This window comes from Protopterus annectens, chromosome 2.part2 (assembly GCF_019279795.1).
Source record: "Protopterus annectens isolate FY-2018-M chromosome 2.part2, PAN1.0, whole genome shotgun sequence".
Taxonomy (NCBI): Eukaryota; Metazoa; Chordata; order Ceratodontiformes; family Protopteridae; genus Protopterus; species Protopterus annectens.
The window spans coordinates 848,003,171-848,022,130 of NC_056730.1; the positions used below are offsets into that span (position 1 = coordinate 848,003,171).

The following is an 18,960-nucleotide window of genomic DNA, read 5'->3' on the forward strand; positions in this document are numbered from 1 at the left end:
CACTAGCTGATGAGATTGTCCTTTAAAAAATATTTATCATAGTGCATGGATGATGAACTTTATAATCTACAACATAATACTTTACAATATTAAATACTACAAATGTGGCTAGTCATACTGAATCAAATGAGCAGTAACTGAATATTGTAATTAAGACATTGGGGGATTAACCATTTCTGTGTGCCTGGTTTGAATAGAGAGTTCTAATATGAAAGACAGCATATTATTTTACAAGACTATCATTTAAATGATATTTACAAAGACTGATACCAGATGATATTTAGAGACATGGCCTGCACTCCTAATGACTAGAGCTTTGAAAAAATGTAGGGAAAAGGTAGAGTTAATTTCAGAGACTACTGAACAGTGTAGCTTCAGAAGTGATATATTGCAGTCAATAAGACAGATATGCAGTGCAAATGTAAGTGCATTGCACAGCAGGAGTAACAGCAGTAAGACAACTCAGAAGGAGCAGTAATACATCAAATACATCTAGAGTAACTGCATTATATTGCTGATAAAGAGGAGGAACACATACATAAGTCCATGGAGCATGTAAGAAGCAAAGCTTGTGATGCTGTCAGTGAGACAGTGATATATTGATTACTGGTGTATTATAGATCCATAAGTGCATTGACACGCATTAATGTGCATGTATTATGGTCAGACTTGTTAATTGTAACATCAGTCACTGAATATTAACCCAAAACTGATAGATTAACACAGAAGTCGGTAACAAGCACCATACATGTTTCTCAGGTTTGCCACCTAATGTCTTATTTATCAATAGCCCACATTGTGTACTACTATTTCATATATACTATATATACATCAGCTGTAGAGTACAGAGCAACCCCCATAAATGGTTTCTTTGCTTTAATGTTATTGGATCTATAGTTCTGCTCTACTGTGTGATCCAAGCTGTGCTTTTATTGATTCGCCCCTGTGTCTTACATGCTATACATATTTATGACCCAAACTACTGCTAAGCTGCATGCCCTCAGCATACGGGTTCAGTCTCTGAGTGCTTTGTGCATTACACAGATTTAGGGGACAAAGTGCTGTTTTCTACTCTTAATGTGTCTACCAACAACCAAATCTGTGCATTATATCTGTACGAAGCACAGGATACTGCACTGTTGTGCATCCTAGCAAACGTGTTTGATCTCTACGTGCTGATAACATGTATAGTACACTATGTCACCCTGCTATGTTTCTGTTCAGATGTCCTGTCCTACATTTTCCCCACTGAAACACTGGTGTGTGCCATTATTGCACCCAGTGTGCCAGAGAAATGTTTGACAAACAGAGGTAATATTCTGTGTGTCATTCAGTTCATGGTGGTACATGCTAAATGCCAGCTAAAGAACACACGAGCCTCTTTCTGAATCTTGTATGTCTCAGTGCTGCAGCTGATACAATATCAGCACTATGGCTAGTATGCAACATGGACATCATCTCTGAGTTCAGATGTAGTTGTTTGGATTTGTGGTGTGACTGTCCCTGGTGTTGATTAAATGGTATAAATGTCTTGTTGAGTAGTGAAAGGAAAGCAATACTGATCTCTGTCATCAGTTGAACACAATAAGGTAGGAGTACACACTAAAGATGTAATGCCTCTTAGTGAACCAGTTGATTCAGTTATAGTTATCACATACATTCACTTTTGTACTGTTCTTAGCAACAAAACCAGCACATTTCTACATTTTTGACTGAAAATTTCTTCACATGATTTAATAATCATTTTTTCCTGTTGTTGGCTGTGAAAAAGTAGACATTGGTATCACCAAATGTTTAATAATGCAGCTATGTCATAAATATCAATGTAAACTCAAATAAGTTCTGAGTCAGTGCAAAGTGTAAATGAATACATGTACATGACTGACATTGCCAACATCTTGTCAGACAGGTTCATACATATTTACCTCCCTCTCACTGACAAAAGGGCCCATTACCATACCTGGAGATTGTGAAAACCCAGAAATCGCATATACAATGGTTAAACAGCACTATCCAAACCTAAAAACACGGCATCTATGGGATGACATGGTTTCCCTGGCTATGTCATATGTGAACTCCAAAACAAACAGACCCTGCACCTGAACAGTCTGCTCAGACTCACCCTCTGCGCAGGATATGAAACTGTTGAATGGGTTACAGCAATGTTTAGCACACTCCACAAGTGTTGGTGCACAACAGACCATGGGAACTATATTCTTATAAGCCTAATAAGCCTGATCTGCAAGGCCATGGAGTCCATCATTATGGAACTCATAAACAGAGCTATTGGGAGCCTACAAACACCCAACTCTACCCATTTTGGTTTGGTCAGGGGCAGATCATGGTTCCTGCTAGACAGTTTTCAAGGCAGTTACCCAAGACATACATCAATGAAATGAGCTACACATGGCCTACACAGACCTTGAAAAGCCCTTTTCCAACATCCCATATACATGTCGTATCCACAAAATCAACAACCTGTGCATAAACACGTATGTCATTTGAAGGATTGCCAACTGGGGCACAGATAGATCCCACAATGTAAGAATTGTGGTCTCCCTGTTGGACTGTAAGCTGGTAAAAACTGCTGTCCTCCCATGGCTCAGTCCTGAGACCCCCTTCTGTCTGGTGTATACTTTTCAGAAATACAGTCAAACACACGAGGGCTATGGTTAGCAAAGTTTGTGGATGACTGCAAAAAGGTTGTCATAATTGATGTTTGGGACAACAGAGACATCCTTAACAAGGGTCTCAGTCAGACAGATGTGGTGTCAAAATTATGGCCTCGAGCTACAGTCATACAAATACCACATAGGTGCCAACACCCTAAATATGGAGGTAATAATAAGGAATCTATGGACACATGTGGATAGTCATCTCTACTTCCAGAAACACATTCACAAAGTGGTTAGAAAATCATGCTATGTGTTCCCACAAATTGCCAAGGTTGTTGCATGTAGATCAAAGGAGGTTCCCTGTACTCATCAGTCATCAGACCCGTCAGAGAGTATCATGGCACACTTGTGATGACTCTGACTAGGCAACTTCAGCAGCTGGAAAGAACACTGAAATACCTCAACAAGAGGATTACTGGCCTCAAACAGTTGCCCCATGCAACAAGACTGAAGTTATCTCAATCTGTACTCTGTTGCATACAGTCTACTCAGGCGATCTCTGCTCAACAGACAGCTCCATGTCCAATGCAGAACTGATGTACATGCTCTATCTGAAGTAAACCCAAGCTCACTGTGCCACAATGCTCTAGGGATATCATCATCACAACAATAAATAGAACATGTTTGAGGCATACATTACTAACTCACAGACTTCCATTGCTTTGGAACAGACTCCCAACCTACATTAAGCTGAGTCCCTCACTGACACTCTTCCAGAGGAGCCTTGATGAGTGTATGTGAAACTGAACTGTCACACCATGGATCACTTCATCAGCTCTACTACACAGAGGCCTAGGGAACTAACCCCATGTGTGGTGATAGCTGCATGCTCTGGCCATACTAATAGATGCCTTCAGGCAGATGGCCTATTACCCACCTATGTAACTATATATATGTAGGGGGAACACAGTATAATAATCCAAAGATGGATGGGCAGAGATTTGTGTAAGAGGGTGACCATGACTGGGAGCCATCCAGGACTGTCCCACCCAGCACACATCCCAATGGCACAAAAGACATGAGGTGCACATCTCACCCACTGTACATAACAGCCACCAGTATCTGTAAGCATTACAGTGTATGTGGTCCATGTGCCTACTATACAACATGACTGTACAATGAAGTACACATCTGCTATCTGTAGACATGTACCTGTCACATAGGTTCATAGGTATGTAGTACACTATCTTCACAAAGGCATATATTAGCCTAGGCAAGTTGTGTAGCTTTCACCACTTCATTGGGTAGTCTCCTAAGCCCTAGTTCTAATAGTTAATACCCAAAGCCCCTTTCTAGTGGGGCTGCTGATGTGATGCCTGGCATGATTTGTCTGTTTCCTATCCACTCATTAAGGTTCCTATTGAAGAGTGTCAGCAAGGGGCTCTGTCTGATGTACATTGGGACTCTGTTCCACAGTAAGGCAAGTGTCTGGGATGGTACTTTATCCCACCAGCATGTTGTATTCATTGTTGTGATGAGGTTCATATCCCTGGAGTGTGTAACGCGACTCAATTTTGTTATCTGTAGATGGAGCACGTTCAACAGTTATGTGTTGGACATGGCTCTGTATGTTAGGCAGAGTGTGCCTCTGAGTAGATGGTACGCAACGGAGAACAGATTTAGTTTTACCAGTTGTATTGCATAACACAACTGTTTGAGGCCAGTAATCCTCTTGGTGAGGTACCTCTGTGGTCTCTACAGCTGCTGGATATGCTTAGTCGAGTACATCCAAAATGGTGCATTGTACTCAGTGATGGATCTGATGACATAAGAGTAGAGGGCCACTACTACCTGTTTTGATCCTGATGCAAACACTTTATTGAGTAGGTGGGACACACAGGATTTCCTAATCACTTTGGAAACTTGGTTGTGAAAGGAACGATGACTATCTACTTGTGTCCCCAGATCCCTTATTACCTTGTCAGTTTTTAGGGGGTAACACCTATGTGGTGGTTTGTGGGTACTTTGTTTTCACCAAAGGGGATTACTATGCATTCTTTCACATTGAGCTTGAGGCCATGATTCTGACACCACACATCTGTCTCATAGAGTCCCTTCTGGAGAATATTTGTGTCATCCGGGGAATCTATTATGGCAAACACTTTACAGTTCCCAGCAAACTTAGTCAACCACAACCCTCCTGTGTTGGCATGTACTTTTGAGAAGTCTATACCAAACAGGAGGGACCCCAGGACTGAACCCTGGGGGACACCAGTTGTTATCGGTGTAGAGTCTGACATGTAGCCAGCAACTCTTAATTTGTGGGATCTATCTGTGAGCCAGTTTGCAATCCATCTTGTGATGTATGGATTCATTCCCAGGTTGGTGAGTTCATCTATGATACCTGACTGGGGAATGGTGTCAAAGGCCTTAGCGAGGTATAGATAGGCTGTGTGGAGCTCATTTCAATCATCTGTAGCCTGGGTAACTGTCTCAAAGAAATCCACCCAGTTCAGGAGGCGTGATCTGCATTTGATGAAGCCAAACTGGGTGTGCTCAACTGTGTGAAGGTTCCCAATGTCTTTATTGTTGACTTCCATTATGATTGGCTGCATTGCCTTGCAGATCAGACTCGTCAGGCTCATAGAGCTTGAATGCCAAGGGTCTTTTGTGGCCCCACCCCTGTGGAGTGGGAAGAACATTGCTGTGCAACATTCTATGGGTACATATTCTGTAGAGAGGATGTAGAGAGAGGTGTAGGTATCCTTGATGAATATGGATACATCCCCACCCTATGTGCTATGATCCAGGTTCTGATGCTGGAAGGTATGGAATGAATAGTATCCTGATAGTGCTGGTGAGCTCTCTGCAGCCTTGAACTAGGTTTCTTTTACTGCACAGATATCAACATTCTCCATACTGAGAAGTGCCTCGAATGTGTGCATCTGGAGGCTGAAACTTCTGGCAATGAGTAGCATTTAGCTCACTTTGTGGTGATTTGTGTTGGTTATGGGGTTTGGTTTGTCCTGAGTGACCGTTATTCCACACCAGAAGTCAATGCCTCATTGGTCCCTTCTGACCATAAGCTAATTACCCTACGTAGCCACATTCTGGACCCAACCCCATTAAGGAAACCATGTTAAAATATTTCTCCAAAGCCAACTTCATACTTCTTAAGACAGAAGTGGTGAACTTCAGGACACCCATGCAGATGGAGAATACAGTTACGAATACTGAATACTTCACAATTGCACTTTATAAGCACTTACGTGAGTGCATGCATCATGCTATCGCAAACAGAAATAAGACGCTATCCTCCAAGAAAAGGAAGCCAATCTGGTGGTCCCCTGCCATAAACAAACTGCACAACAGAAGGAAGAAACTGTTGCAAAAGAGGGTAAAATCCCATGAGTGGAGGAGCTCCCTGGTCAGCCTCAGTAAGAAGCTGCAATCCCTGATAAAATCCTCCAAAGCTAGTTACGAAAATAAAATCATCACTGATTCTAAAGACAGCCATAAAGCATTCTATAGCTATGTCAAGAATCTCAATAACAACACTCAGATTTGCTCTGAGTTACAGCACAATGGCACTAAATATACAGAACCAACTGATATTGCCAACATCCTGGCAGATAGGATCAGTGCTAACTTCACCCCCCTCTCACCCATGAAAGAGCACATCTCTATACCAGATGAATGCAAAGTTGCTGTCATCACAGCTGCACAGGTAAAATCCACTCTCCAAAACCAGGAACACAGCATCCATGGGACTAGATAATATCCCAGGCTGCGTTCCACATGAACTACAGAATGAACTGGCACCACACCTACGTACCATGTTCAATCATAGCTTCACCTCAGGCTTTGTGTCTGCTGAATGGCGCACAGCGACGGTTATCCCACTACACAAGGTGAGAGCCACCATGGACCCCGGGAACTAGCACCCCATTAGCCTGATGAGCCTGGCCATGGAATGTATCATCATGGAACTTATAAACAAAAAGACACTGGTAATCTCCAAACTCTGGACCACAACTATTTTGGGTTTGTAAAAGGCAGATCATGTCTCCTAAACCTGATAGACTTCTTTGAAGCAGTCACCAATGCCATAGACAAGGGTAAGGTGGTTCACACAGCCTATCTAGATCTTGCAAAGGCTTTCAACACCATCCCCCACTCTGGAATTATAGATAAACTCACTAAACTAGGTATAAATCCCTATGTCACAAAATGGGTTGCCAACTGGCTCACTGACAGAACCCACACTGTGAAAGTAGCAGACTCCAAGTCCGACTTCAGACCAGTGACAAGTGGAGTACCACAGGGTTCAGTCCTGTGTCCTGTCTTGTTTGGTATCTACCTCCATGAAGTACAGGCTAACACAGCAGGTCTTTGGCTAATGAAGTTCCCAGATGACTGCAAACTGGGAGCCATAATCGAAAAACGATGTGGACTTCCTACAAAAGGGCCACACTGAGACAGATGCCTGGTGTCAAAGCCATGGCCTCAAGCTCAATGCAAAAAAGTGCATTGTCATCCCCTTTGGTAAAAACTCTGTACCTATGAATTACAACATAGCCGGTAGTATACTTAGCACTGAAAGTGTGATAAGAAACCTTGGGACACAGGTGGACAGTAGACTCTCCTTTGATAATCACATTGCGAAAGTGTTTAGAAATTCCTTCTATGTAGCCCACCTAATCATGAAAGGGTTCACCTCTAGATCAAGAGAGGTCATTGTGCCTCTCTACTCATCACTCATTAGGCCCATAATAGAGTACAATGCCCCATGTGGTATGTACCTTAATCGGCACATGCAACAGCTGGTAAGATCACAGAAGTACTTCACCCAGAGGATCATGGGCCTCAAAGAGATGCCCTATGCAGTTCGACTAAAGAAACTCCAGCTCTACTTGGTTGCTTACTGCCTGCTCATAGGTGATCTATGCCTGACGTATAAGGCCATGTCCAACCTGGAATTAATGGACATGCTAAACCTCAAGAAAACCAAATCTCTTAGAGCCACATGCTCCAGTGAATTAAACCTCAGCACAGCAATAAACAGGACGTACTGGAGGGATAGATTCCTGTCCCAGAGACTTCCCTCACTCTGGAATAGAATCCCAGTTGATGTTAGGCAGAGCCCCTCACTGACTTTCCTCAAGAGAAATCTTGACAAGTGGATGGGAAATTGTAATTTACCCGTGGGATCACTTCAGTGGCCCTGCTAGAAAGAGGCCCAGGAAACTAATTTAAAAGGGAGGCAAAAGCCAACACATTATGGCTAGGCTTATAAATGCCCTTGGGCAGATAGCCTAGTACCTACCTATGAACCTATGAACCTTTGAGCCTTGCCTAAAAAAGGTAATATGGGGACAGCAAGAGCCTTGGCCAATATTCAGAAGCATAGGGGCGACAGGTGCAAACCATTTGTAGCGAAGCAACAAGACTTGTCTATCATGTCATCACAGGCAGACAGAGACTGGATCCCCTTTGAATGACACCAGAAGCTCAGCCAATTGTTGAAGTTTATTGTCTTTCTGTTATATTGCAGTATCATGTAAGTGAAGGTAAGATGCTACTCAGGGTCAGGGTCATACCAGCCTGGACTACATGATCATAGAGCTAATATATAATCTCTTGTCATGTTGGCCTGGGAGGTATGTCTCAGATCATTCACAATAACATGTACAAAGAACACGTCATATATTTACCTGTTCTGGAGTGATGTAAGTGCTTGTGTTATGTGGCAGATCATAGCACCTGACAGACAACTGACAGTAACCTTCACCTTGTCCAGCCGAGTGAGTGGAACATATGTGTGCCTGACTATGAAGTCACCTATTACTAGTGTGTTGGGTATGTTGTTTTGCCTTAAGGCCTGTTGTGAGGCACACTGCTTTGGTGTATTATGTGTTTTCTGGTGTGTGCTTGGAGGTGCATGTTGCTTGCTTGTCTGCTTAGGAGGACACTGTCTCTTTTTTAGATTAATATTTGTATTCTCCGAGTATGGTAATGTGTATTTATGTGTGTGTTTTGCTTGTGCTTATATTGTAGGTCTATGTGAGTTTGGGAAAATGGTGTTGTGGTTGTATGACCCTACGTCTCCTGACTGTATTGTCCAGTATTGGGTTGACAGAGCTTAGCCACCGGTTTGACCTTGTGTGCGCCAGCATGTGGTGCATCAACCCATATATGATATGGTCATGGCCTATGCATACAATACACTCACAATACACCTCGTATGATAAGCCTGCTGAGGTTAGCAAATGTGAAAAAAACCTTTGGGCAAACTGTCAGCAAGTAATGTCTGTATTACACCCTGTAACTCCATATTGCTTGCTGAAGTGTAAAGACGTACTTAGTTTGGATTAAGAACACTGCACTTGCCAACTGTGTGTGTGTGTGTGTGTGTGTGTGTGTGTGTGTGTGTGTGTGTGTGTGTGTGTGTGTGTGTGTGTGTGTGTGTGTGTGTGTGTGTGTCTCCCTGGGGAGGAGCAATCTTTTGGAGACTACTCACACCCCTTAAAAGTGGTATACCCATCTTTGTAAAGTTTCATGATGTCACCATCCTACAAATATACCTGTGGAAAAGTAAAATCCTAGTAATGTGTATAGCATGCCGTGTAAATCCATATTGCTGTAGTGTTATAATGTAGTTAGGTTGGGATTTGAATCCTGCATTTGTCAACTGAGTGTGTGTCTCCCTGGGGAAAGAATAACCTTTTTGGAGACTACTCACACACCTTAAAAGTGGTATACTCATCTTTGACAAATCTGATGATGTCACCATCTTACAAATATACCTGTGGAAAAATGCAATCCCAGTAATGTGTAAAGCATGTCATGTAAATGCATACTGCTGTAGTATCATAATGTAGTTAGGAAAGAGTTTGAATCTTGCACTTGCTGATTGTGTGTATGCTTCAGGTGTGGGACACCATTGTCCAACGTGGAGTGGGTTTTGATTTTTCTAGTGTATGACATATCACAATGACAAATGTCTGTGCATTACACATGTAAGGTAGCTGTGGGGCAAATCCATATACATACATGTGACCTCAATATTTCATAGGTGAGTACTCTGCTTTCTCCATGAATGCATGTGTTATCTTTGCCAAAGCATGCTGGCACTTTCCAGACCTTAGGTCACTTCTGTATGCTTGTGACAAGCTTAGCCACTGCAGTGATCCCTGGGCTATGTCTTCCATTTCACATCCACTCATCACGGTTTCTACTGAAGAGAGTGAGTGAGGATTTATGCTTCAGGTATATTTGAAACATGTTCCAAAGCAAGCAAAGTCTGGCAAAGATGACTAATCATTATAGGTGTGCAACAACCTCTGTGGATCTGCATGCAAACCCTTTATTGCTTATGTGCTCCACAGAGGGATTTCCAAAACCCTTTGGTAATGTGATTATCAAAGGAGAGATAACTTAACACATGGCTCTATGTATACATTAGTACCTGTTCCACATTTTGGGGGCTACTACCTATGTGGTACTCTGGGGATACTTTGTTTTCTAAGAGTGGATAACTATGCTTTCTTTGGCTTATAGCTTTAGAGCATAAGTTTGACACCAGGTATCTGTCTGTATGATGCCCTTTTGGAGGATGTGTGTGGCATCTGGAGAATAAAGTATAGCCCACAGTATGCATTGTCATCAAACATGGGCAGACATATCCCTACTGTGTTTGCTTGTACCTAAGAAAGCTATAAGCCAAACAGGAGTGGTCCCAGGACTGAGTGCAGGTGAATACCACTTGTTACTGGCATAGAATAGTACATGGAGGCTGCAAATGTTACTGTGTGTCCTACATCTGTGCGTCAGTTGTCAAGCCGCCATCTAACAATGGTTTATGGTCAGTCTGTTGAGGTTATGCATAATACCAATATGTGGGATGGGTATGAATTTCTGGTGAGCTATAGCTTGGCTGTGTTGACCTCCCCTCCCTCACCTATAGCCTTGTTGACTGGCTTGAAGTCTACTAGGTATAGGAGCCATGATCTGTCCTTTAGAGAACCTAAGTGGGTATGGTGCAGTGTTTGCAGGTTCATAATGTCTCTGTTAATGAGTTCCATAATGCTGTGCTCCATAGCCTTCCAGATAACATTTGTCTGGCTTATAGGGTGAGAGTTTCCAGGACCTGTTGTAGTTCTACTCTTAATCAATTTATGTTAACATTTGCACTGGGTGTGACGAGGGTGGACAGGTTTAAGAATAAGTATATTAGAGGGTCAGGCCAGGTTTGAAGGTTACTAGACCAAGCCAAATAGGCAGGATTAAGTTGGTTTGTACATGTGCTGAGGAGGGATGCAGAGTATATTGTGAAATAGATGCTAAGGATGAAGCCGTCAGATAACAGGAAAAGAGGAATGCTTAAGATGAGGTTTATGGCTGTGGTGAGAGAGGACATGCAGGTGAATGGTGTGACAGCGCAAGATGCAGAGGGCAGGAAGAAATGAAAACAGATGATGTACTGTCGCAACTCCTAATTGGAGCATCTGAAAGGAAAAGAAGAAGAAGAAGACGTTGTAGCTCAGCCCTTGTGGACTGTGAACACCATTGCCATGTGTCATTCCACAAGTATGTAACCTGTATAGAGGCTGCATCTGGACAGAGCGTTTAGGTGAGTGATGACTTCATATGTCAGCTTGTGTATTACACAGCCAGGGACACTGTCCAGTACCAATGCCACTGTGGTGTGTACTTTGTTAAAGAGATGTTTTAACTAGAGTGTCTGTGAATCATCAGGTTTTACATTCTTCAGGTCTGGAAATGTGGCCCTTGTGTAATGACAGGGTGGTGAAATCCGCATTCAAACTGTCTGACAAGGAATTTGTAATGTCAGTCAGATAAGTGTACTTTGTGACCATTTACATTAACTGTGACCCGATCTAAGATTTCCCCTGTAGATTATGAATAACACTGAAGAAAGCTTAAGTGTTGTCTTTGGAATCCTTGCCATTTTGTATTTTGAAGCTTGCCTTGTATGTTTATTGAGGGATTGTATTTTCCCAATGATACTGACCAAAGAGGTTATCCCTTCTTGGTATGTAACTCTTTTTTGATACAACTTCACACCTTCTATTATATATTTAGTTTATGGCAGGGGTCCATGAGACTAATGCACTTTTAATGTATAAGTGAGAATTTCTTGTGTTTGTGATAGCACGGTCCATGCAACCCTGTAGGTGAACAGTGTGCATTAATAAAGGATTATGCAGCTGAAACAGTGTTAACCTTAGTAATGCAAACCAATGACAGATAGCAACAACAGCATCACCACAGCACAGTGTCAACCCATGTCATATACACACATGCATACTCAAATTCCAAAATGTGTGTAGTGTAATGCATACTGGCCACCAATAGAAACTATGGAGTGATAACACTGGCCAATACAGGGCATGTCACCCTGCCCATGTCTCCACTATGCATATACATGCAGACAGTGCACATCCACCATGTTCACAAATGTACACCTGCAAACCTGTACTGCACACACCCCACACTGCCCACTGTATAACACATGCTGACATAACTACACACATCAGCCAAGTGGCACATAGGCAAACAAAACACAATTGGAATAAACACTGGTGAAATCAATACAACATTGCTAATTGCAGCTTTAATGCATTATGCCTGCTCAGCTACATCTTCAATGATATCATTACACTTTACTGCTGACAACATGCTACACATTCAACCATTGCTATACTTTATTAATGTCACCCTGTGTATCAGCACCATGTTAGCCTGTTCCTGCATTAATGTTACAGATGACAGGAAGTGGCACAGATTTCATCATATGCACAGGGTGTGTTGTTGCTTTGCCAGAGGCCTACACTTTGCCATACAATCAACATGTGTGTGTGTGTGTGTGTGTGTGTGTGTGTGTGTGTGTGTGTGTGTGTGTGTGTGTGTGTGTGTGTGTGTGTATGAGGGCCATGAGTACTGTTATGGGCCAATGTTGATGTAATGTGTGCGGGTATGTGTTTGCCCTAGGTTTCTGGTTTATGTGTGTGTATCTGCATGCACACAGTTCATCCATGTGGCTGCCATGTACGGGGATTTGTGAGACAGCTACAGACTGTACCTGGCAGGCTTTACAGATCACCGTCTCTGGCTATGGATACAGAACCTGTGCTTGGTAAGGGTGCTACAGACAGTATCACGTACTAATTCAGACTGGGTACTATCCGAAGAGGTTGACATATGTACACTGGATCCAGGTCCCTACTGGGATGGCAAGAGCCAGGTGCATGTGGTCTTCTAGGATGGTCTATGGACAGCCCCTCTCAACATTGCTGGGGCTGGTACTGGCACTACGGGAGTGGCTGTAACTTGCTGGACGTCCACGGCGACCTCCAGCTGCTGATGTTGCTGGCATACGTCCACGTCGATGTCTCAACCATCCCGCACTGTCCTGACACATGGATATGACATTGTGGAGGAATCCAATGTCTCACCCCATCATCTATCAATGACCTCAGGGTAATTACCCATGGCACCTGCTAGGTCATGGATACTGTAATTTACAGAGGTGTTATGAGCCCTATTTGCCCTTAGCCCCTGTCTGGTGTACTGCTCCATTTGTGTCTGTGCCTCCATGACAGCCTGGAACATGCATGTGGTAGAAAGAGGTGTGGCACATCTGCCAGGGGCATGATGAGCAGCATTGCTCTGACAAGAACCCCTGGGCATCTGCCTATGTGGTACCATTCCAGACATCTGGCTATGCCTGCTGTGTCCTGATACATGTGCCATAGATACCACACTGTCCTGGCCAGTGCCAACCGTACACTGTCCCTCAGCTAAGGGCAATGGTGATGATGGATGTACAGGCAGTATGACTGTGTGCATGGATGGAGTGGAGACTTGTGTACTGTCAATTGGTGGCCCAACAACAGACCCTGACAAACCTGCCTGTGCCTCAACACATCTATCCTCATGATCACTGTCTGTCTCAGTGACATCAGGTTCCCTGCTGTACTGAACCAGCCCCACCTCGGCACCTGTGAGAGGTAAACAGGAAATAAACTTTAAGACCTGAACATGATGTCAGACCACATGCGCACATGCACACATGCACACATGCGCACATTTGCACATGCACACATGCGCACATGCACATATGCACACACACAAAAATACACTCCTCTCTAAAGCAGACACACACAGCACCAGCAATCTCAGAACATACACAATAGCAGGTGATGGTGGGGTACAGTATCACAAGCAAAACAGTCATATCACACATGTCAGCATGCAGGACATGTGTTGCTCAACAGCATGCAGTACAAGTGTAGACAGTCCTTGTTACTAACAGTATACATGGCTTTGATGCATGTGCTTTGTTATTAGGTGATGGGCCTCCCCCTAGACACAATGCATACATGGTCTCAACATTGCAGTGCAGGTATTCAAAACTCTGTAATGTACTGTGCACCATAACTCACAGGTGTACATACCATGACTATATGTCTATCTGTGTGTCAGATAGGTATCCAATGCTGATTACAGCCTCTGTGTCTTTAGCAAATAATTGTAGACACATTTTTAGCAGATGCATGATGAGTATTCACACAACATCATCAGTGGGGCATGGATAATTGATGGAATACCATTCGGCCACATACCCAATGTACGGTACTTATGGTGAGTGTAGATCATATTGTGGACATGCCAGTGTCATCCATGACATGGCATGCTAAAACACAACTGCATATTTAAACACTACACATACCCAATGTGTGTCATATGACCTAGCCACTCAGTAGCATCACAAGACATATATGTGCCAGTTGTGCAAATGGTGATTGGTATGCATATTGTTTAGAGGTGCATATGTGTGCACACACACAATATTAAGGTGTATAGCAATGAAAACTATGTGTAGTACTGTGGTTACAATTACTGGATGGGGTATAGTACCATAAGACATCATCATGAAGCATCATGTGGTCACTCAAGGCTACACATTTTTCCCAAACCAGCACTATTCATGCTATACCAGAACTGTACTACTTTGGCTACATTCACTATTTCACAACCAGTTGTTACATGAGTTTGTAAGGAGGCCAATAAGGAGCATTCCCTGACATGAATGTGTAGTGTGTTGCAGAGTGTTTAAATGCCCAATGATAGGCCTCTACCCCTCAGGTATATTATGTGTAATGTGTGGATGAGATTTTGGATACTGTTGTGTGTCTTTACCGAGGGTTTGGGAATCCTTTATGTGTAGCATGTTAAAATGCTCTGTGTATGACATAGATGTGTATGTTATGTGCATGTTGAGTATCAACTGTGCCTATACAATGGTCACTGCAGTCTAGCCATATTTGTTTGAGATGGTCTGGGTATTGCATGTGTTTGAGGCAGCTAATCACATTAGTGAGATGTGCGTGGTCTTACACCAAACATGCACAGCATGCATTATGGGTAGGTGTGTTACATGTGTACATGGCCTACACCTTAACTATGACATGCACTTTTTATTTACAATAATAAATGTAGAACACACTCACCAGCATCTGTCCGCTGCCTTGATGTCACCCCAGAGGGACCTACATAGAGATGAGACAGTTTGTCAGTGGCCACAACTGTGGCATTGCTACTGTGTGTTTGCAATCTTACTGTACAACAACAGTTTACATTCACAGGGCTACAGATTATGTTCCAAATGATCAGTATTGCACAACAACAGGCTCCACATCTTTTAATAACACACTTCACATCACACATATGCATGATCTACCAATGCAGATAACAGTAGTCTACAAATATGCCATGTTACCTGCATGCTCCATGTGTGCTTGCTGGGTGGCTCCAATCTCCATCATGGTGCATGTCTGTTGCCGTTGTTGTTGGGCAGGTGCCACCAGGCTCAGGAGCAGCTCCTCCACTCTGGTGAGGGGGGGGATGGATATTAACACCACCTCCTGTTGCAAGCTGTTGTCTCCGCACATCAGCAGCATGCTAACGGACATGTCTGAGAAGATCACTGCAGTAGTGGTGTACCTGCTCATATGTCCGGTTATGCAGGCCTACCTCATTTACCCTGCGGACAACATCTTGCCACATTGCAGTACGCTCTTGCTGGTCCTGGCTGATTCGTGAGAACATGAGACTGTAGTGTTGAATCATACTGGTAGTAATTATATCATCTTCAGCACTACTGTAACTGGGGTTCCTGCGATGTGCCATGATCCCTGGAAGACATAAATATGAAAATATGTCTGAGCAAGTCATATGGCACATTTAACATTATACAGTACAGATATCACTGAACTGACATATATAGCAACCTATTAGCTAACCGAGAGTGAAATACTTTAACTGCCACTTATCACTGCTCAACCAACAACTGCTTGGAAGTGCCTGGCTCACTCTCTATTTAATGAGCCATGTTCTGCGCAGCAACAAAATAAAATCACTATATAAGACTATACAAGAGTACCTGGCACACTGTATGCAACACGATGCACCACCTAGCCACAGCAGATATACATCAAGCTGATGTGTAAAGAAATATACCATCCATCACAATGAGTGTAAGGTCCAGTAAATGTGTTACTATTATACCACACAACTTGTTAATGGCAAACCCATGGCCAAAATATGTGCACAATTGGGAATATAGGTTGCATACCGCTGTAGTACACTGAATGTTGCTAGATACACAGTTATATGTTTTACCACACATATGTCAAAGGACATGTTACAGACATACCCACACACACATCAGACATAATTACAGGACACAAGGGTATGACAACAAAGATAAGATTTCAGTGTGTAGTATACAGTACTGTGTGTCAGTACTTACACAACCTTAATCTTGAGAAATGTAATCTGTGATGAATACAGGGACCACACAAAACAGTGGATGCAAGCAATGTGGACATACGCCATACTTTGCTGCACACGCCCAGAGCTTCACGTAGTACTACAGTACACACATGATTTGGATTCAACATCATTACCAATCAATAATCATAGATGTAGTGCTTTAGCCTCCAATTACACACCCTAGTTAAAACCAAGGGACTTAATCACACTGTATGCAATAGCATGTTTTCTGCCTAGCAACAGAATACACAGCTTTTGCTACGATCAAAGCAAGGACCCATAATACCATGACATAAACAGTTTCCCACTAAGCTATCCCACAGATACATATGTTTGATGTATTCACAAACACATTGACCTTCACAGTCAGTCAACAGTACAGAGAATCTATTGCAACAAGTTGATGTAGGTGTGTATGAGTATATATAACTATATATGTATATATATATATATATATATATATATATATATATATATATTTATACATATACACATCCATTTGTCTGCATATACATATATATGTAGGCACATATACATTTCACCTTTCATAGTGAGAATATCAATTATACAAAGGATGTGAGGTGTACAGTAATGTAATAAAATTGCACCGTCTTGGGATAAATGCATTGACGGTGTTCACAGCCCAGGTAGCTTTAGCAGGCTTCACTGGCTTCAACATTGCAAACTGAACAAACCACACGCAGTGTTTAACCACCACATGTCATATACCAGCACTGTATGCTGTCTTGTTTGTCACACACTAAAACCTACATACAAATATGTGCATACTAACCTTCACCAACATATATATCTCCCCCTTCACAGTTGCAGTATGTCCCCTGCTCTATGCACATATACAGATGTGAATATATATGACACATATATATTTCTCCATATGTGTGTGGCATACACACACAAAGTCCACACTGTTTTAAGTCCCTGGACCTCACAGCTGAACTGTTGGGCCTTGCTGCAACACAAACAGGTGTCACATATGAACACACACTAACATTATGGGGCTATATATGGCTACAAATGCTAGATAAGCATATTAGACTGCTACAGCAGTTGTCAATGCTAAGCTACACTTTAATATGACTATCATGCATGTTCTGTCACACACACATGTTTATATAATGTCAACGCTAATCCCCCCAACAGCCATTGGCCACACTACTGTACAGAACACAGATAACATGGATCAGATCTTTGACATTTAATGCTGAGCTACACATTTCACAGGTATGTCCCACTGCCCACAGGTACACACTGCATTGTCCATAGCACTAGTTAAGCAGAACATCTATGCATAAATAAGTACTGCTGCCACATGTGAATGGTTCACATTATGTAGACTATTCTTCAATAACATCTGCTACATGCCAGTAAATGCATATGTGTCACATACCTTTCCTTTGTATGATTTGGTAATATTTCTTTTTCTCTCTCTCTCTCTCTCTCTCTCTCTCTCTCTCTCTCTCTCTCTCTCTCTCTGTCTCTCTCTGTCAGTCTCTGCAATAGAGTGATTGAGTTTGTTGGCAGAGATTGCAGCCTGCTTTTGTAGGTATTTGCACATGAGCATGTGATGGCCTCTGCACCAATTAGTGGCTGCCATTTGCTAATTGCATGCAGCCTGCTGTGTAGTAATTGCAGTAATCACTGTCATATTAACCCAGTACTATAAATTGCTAACTCAGGTAGGCATGGCCTTTTCAGCTTTCCAAGATGGAGATCATCCTTGTTTGCTGTGGATATCATTGTTTAAGACAGAAGGTTGGTATAGTTCTTATATCAGAAGCCAGGGGTGTAGCCAGAGATTTACATTTTGTACTCAGACCTAATGTTACTGCTTCCAGTACCCACTTGCCAGTGTAGAAATGTATTCACCCCTCAAAATGCTACCCCAAGATACATGGAAATATGTACTTTCTTTTCAACTGTTACAATTAACTGCCATACAAAGCTAGTTATAGAGATGTATTCCTTTGGCACAAGAATTGTCTGTGAACTGCTATACTGTGAATATTAATTTACACAGTTCTAAACATTTTGTGCTTTTTTAGTGTTGACATTAGCACAAGCTTCTCAGAAAAACTGGACACATTTCAGTGCTGTGAGTATGCTTACCTACATCCTTGGTAGACCCTGCACACACAGGTATATTCTACATTTGGGTAGGGGTACAGAAGTACAGAGAGTGTAATTATGGATTTTATCTTGCTGGACTTACAGGGTTGCTGTGTACATGTTAGTTTATGAAGGCAAGTAGTCTGTCTGTGTAACTCCCAACTGTGGACCTATCCACATGGTAGCCAGAGAATAGCCTGTTATTTTTTGTCTGAGCACCACACAGGTCTTTTCAGCAATAGAGCAATGGCATTGTTACAGTTGGTTGCTACCAGTAAATGGCTACATCCATTTGTATTTCAGTGTTGTATTCCTACATAAGGGTATGCCTCCGAAACTCCTTCCTGAGCTATTTGCA

The 18,960-nt window shown here is 42.5% G+C and overlaps 1 protein-coding gene across 1 annotated transcript in view; it reads left to right on the forward strand.

The window, feature by feature from the left end:
• LOC122795985 (cGMP-dependent protein kinase 1-like) overlaps window positions 1–18,960 on the forward strand; it is a 1,306,845-nt gene that overhangs the window by 30,585 nt on the left and 1,257,300 nt on the right. The window lies entirely within an intron of this gene.